Genomic DNA, 4,641 nt, shown 5'->3' with positions numbered 1-4,641 from the left:
GGACAAATGACATCATTGTTTAAGTGTAAGGTGTACAACATGACGATTTGATACGTACTTATACTGTGTAATGATTACCACGGTAAGGTTAGTAAGGTTAGTTAATTCATGCATCACCTAACAGTTACCGTGTGTGTGTGTGTGTGTGTGTGTGTGTGTGTGTGTGTTTAATTTCTGTAAAACATGCCATTGGCATTTAGATAGGGATTGTATTGAACCTATAGGTTGCTTTGGGTATAATTAACATTTTACCATTATTAATTTTTCTGATCCTTGAATTTGAGGTATCTTTCCATTTATTTGTGTTATCTTCCATTTCTTCCATTGCCACCAGGTTACACATCATCAGGGGATATGATTCACGTTGCACTTAGCGCCTCCAGGTTACACATCACCAGGGGACATGATTCACATTGCATTTAGCTTCTGTGTTTTCTGTTGGTTAGTTCATGTCATTTTGATATTATTTCATTTATTCTTATAGTTTTCAGTGTATAGGTCTTTCACTTCCTTGGTTAAATTTATTCCTAGGCATTTTATTACTTTTGATATTATGAATGGGATCGCATTCTACATTTCATTTTCAGATATTCCTTGTTAGTGTATAGAAGCACAACTCATTTTTCTATATTGTTTTTGTATCTTTCTGGCTCACCTCTGCAGCTGAGTAGTATTCTTGGATCAGATCTTGGCTAGGCACCTCCAGCAGCAGTAATATAAGCTGTCAAGATCCACAGGCTAGTTGTTGTGCGCTCCACTTCACTTCTCCATCTCTAGCTAATCTCTGGTGGTCTATCCTGCTAGTCCTCTTGTGATTCCCCATGAAGTGAGACTTAAATGTCCTGGAACACTGGGGAGTTGTATGCCCACCTTGGACGTTCTTCTTCCCACTGGAAAAACTGTAGGACCAAGAGATCTCACTAGGTAGGGTATTATACCTGCTAAGAGGAAAAGCAGGGAAGACAAAGTGAAATTGCTCCTATTACTGTTCTTATGCTATATTACATGATCAATCAATATTAAAAGAGAGGCTAGGGAATCAAGAATTTTAAAAAGTTGTTTAGCCTTCATAGGAGAGGCAAGCAAGAGACCAGAGAATTGGATAGGTGATAGGATTTATCAACCTAAGACGTTTGTTGCAGAGACCCACAGGAAAGTGGGTAATCACTGATATGGAAGCCTTGAACAGATGGGAAGGGATATGTGAAGTATAGGCAGAATGATTAGCCTTAACATAATGTGGGACCTGTCTTCCATTGATGTAGAAGATCGTAGATATGGGTGCAGATACAGTCTAAAACAATTAAAGAAACTTAACACAGTATATTCTCTAACTATATTGAGTAGCTACTATTAGTCCTATCAATGGCTAGAAAAACAAGGTGAAAGGATTTGTGATAAAACATATATACCTAACACTTAGTCACAGTGTGATGATAGCTAGAGGGAAAGGAGATTTGGAGTTAAGTGGAGGTGTTCAAAGGTGCGGAGGGGGTGTGGGGGAAGATTGAGATGAAGGAGACTTTGCTTGGGGCAATGATGCACACGATGCTGTGGGCAGATGATGTTTTATTGAGTTGCACAGTGGAGACCTGTATGGGTTTGTAACCAATGTCACCTCAATAAACTCCATTTAAAAAACAAACTAAAATGTTAAGGGAAGAGAAAAACATAAATTCACTGCAATGATCATCCCTAGTTCCTTCTTGTCTTTATCACCTTTCTATGCTTACAGTAAAGGCGTGCTACCATTAGCATGGTACACTAAGATAATACAATTTTTCTTCACTTCATTACACATGTATAGATAATTCTTCTAATATATAGCATTTTGCTTACATAAAATCAACTGCATGCAAAGTTTTGCATAAAGCATATAAAATGGATTTAGAGATGTGGGAAATTTTTGCATTATATAAGGAAAGCAAAGTCACAAAATAGCACAAGCTAAACGTGAATCATGTCCCCTGGTGGCGTGTAACCTGGTGGCGCTGAACACAGCACACACAGCAGTTGGTTCTCTAGAGGGAAAAGACCCTTGCTTTTAATATCGAGAATTTCTGTGTTTTCTGTTGGTTAGTTCATGTCATTTGGTATTATTTGTTTCATTTTTTCTTTTATTACATGATAATTAGAACTGGAAAGGAAAGGTTTGAAATCTGTTTAAAAACGAAAAAGAAAGAGTTCTAATGCTAACACAATGTTTGTAGGTAGCCATGGGTTATTCTAAAGATTCAAGCTTGTGCCAGTTTCTGTGATATGAAAGTATTTAGTGCTGTTGCTAGTGCTATTAATATGTTTAAGAGAGACATTTTTCTGAAGTGCACATCACTGAAAATCTCTTTTCATCAATTTCACATGTAACAAATGTTGCTTCTTTTCCAGCATAAAGAAATATTGAGGAAAGGATTCTATATTGGGCAGCAAAGACTTTATTTACTTTTTAATAGATTTTTTATTGATTAAGATATTACATATGTGTCCTTATCCCCATGTTATCCCCTACCCCCCTGTTCATGCCCTCACCCCCTATTGTCGGTGTCCATTGGTTAGGCCTATATACTTGCATATAAGTCCTTTGGTTGATCTCTCCCCCTTCCCCCACCGCTTCCCTCCAAGGCCCGACAGTCCAATCAATGCCTCTCCGTCTCTGGATCAATATTTCAAAAATCTACAAATGAAGAAGACAATAGTCTCCCTATACTGAATTAAAAAAAAGTAAACAGAAACTAAAATAAAAACCTGAGAGCACTATTTTGTACTTTAGCAGTGTTTCAAGTATCTATCTTATTATAGACCTTTGAATTATGAGAAACAATTTAAGATGCCAAGAACTATACAACTAAATGGGGAAGGGTCAATGGGGGAAAAAGGGAGACATCTGTAATACTTTCAACAATAAAGATAAATCTAAAAAATAAAAGCATCTTTAAACTGTTTCACAAATATAAAATCAAATGGAGCAGTTCCGTGAACTTTGCTAAAATAGATTTATTTTCAAGTTTATTTTTTTATGAAAGGGCATAAAGTGCATACATTCATGGTTTAACCCAGCCCTCTGAGAATCAGACCAAGTGCTCTGTAAGCAGCCAATTCTTTTCTACACTCAGTGGGGTCTCATTCCTTAGCCCTTTAGGAAATTACTTTCTTTTTGCACCCTGGCTTCCCAAGCTCCGCTAAACTTAACATAGTACATGGGCTCTTTAGAAAAGGAAGTTAAAAGTACAAATGGAACTAATACCAAAGACATACTTAATTTGCTTTCATAAAGGTGTCTTGATATAGTTAACAAAAAAGTGAGATAAATTTGATTTTCTTAGGCTTGTGACTAATCAAAGCTCACAAAGTGCATGGCCTCATTCTACAACAAAAGAAACCTGCTTTTTGATATTCAACACAATTAGAGATAACTGATGACCTATGAAGTTTTGGTATTCACACATAACAATAAATATGTGGACCTTCTTTTAATCTTCCAAATAACTGAGATACTAAAATCTTAGGTTGAGGCTTTTTGTGAAGATATTGAAATGAAATTGAAGAGGATTAGGTGAGGCAGATTTGACTAGCGTTTGTCTATAGTCAAAGAAAATGAATAGTATTTAAGATCTTTGCGGCTATATACTTTGTATAAAGTTAACCCATAACATATTGAAAACTCTAATAGCTAGAATTATTATTGAGTTCAAGGCTAAATAAAGCTATTTCCTTTTGATTTCACACCTCTACATACAAAAACAACATCTGATTACATTCATAACACCATAGGGTCAGGTACTTGCTTAGATCCCGGATTTACAAATTACAAGTTGTGTGTCTTTAGGCAATTTACCTAAGCTTTCTGTGCCTAATTTGGAAAATAGGAATAACATTTGTATTACATCATAGGTTTACTCTGCTAGTGAAATATATTCAAATGCATATAGTGTTTAGACCTGTTTTGTAATATGTGTAGTATTAATGTTAACTGACACTGGTTCTATGGTAAATTTTCCATAATTTAGAACATACTTAAAAAAATTTCCTTTTTTTGGCTGATTTGTATGTCCCCTTCTTTTTAATATACAGGTGTTAATCCCCAAGAGTGATGTCAATAATTTGACACACACTAAATCCCATCACTGCCTCTACCACTACTTCCAAATCCCTTTTCTTTAAAGATATAATAAAAATAAAACATTCTAGTTTAAGTCTAAAATGATATTTTGAAGGGAAATTAAAGAGAATAGTTAAGCCTGGACAGCATAGCTCATTGCTTGAGTGTCTACCTATGAACCAGGAGGTAATGGTTCAATTCCCGGTCAGGACACATGCCTGGGTTGTAGGCTCCTATGACCTTATATGGGGTGTGCAGGAGGCAGCTGATCAGTGATTCTCTCATCATTGATGTTTCTATCCCTCTCTTCTCTCACTTCCTCTCTGAAATCAATAAAAATATATTAAAAATAAGAAGAATAGTTAATGGAGCAATGTTTTACTATGCATATGGAATGAGTACAGAGTTAGTCTTGTAAGAGAAGACTGGGGTAGTTTTTCAGGGAGAGGAGACAGGAAGAGCAAGATAAGAAATTTAAGAGCTTTACTGTACTGGTTCCTAGTTTATATAGAAAGTTGGGTTATATTTTTCCCCTCATTTGTTTC

Source organism: Myotis davidii, unplaced genomic scaffold (assembly GCF_000327345.1).
Source record: "Myotis davidii unplaced genomic scaffold, ASM32734v1 scaffold147, whole genome shotgun sequence".
NCBI classification, from domain to species: domain Eukaryota; kingdom Metazoa; phylum Chordata; class Mammalia; order Chiroptera; family Vespertilionidae; genus Myotis; species Myotis davidii.
Note: the sequence above shows the minus strand (reverse complement) of the source record.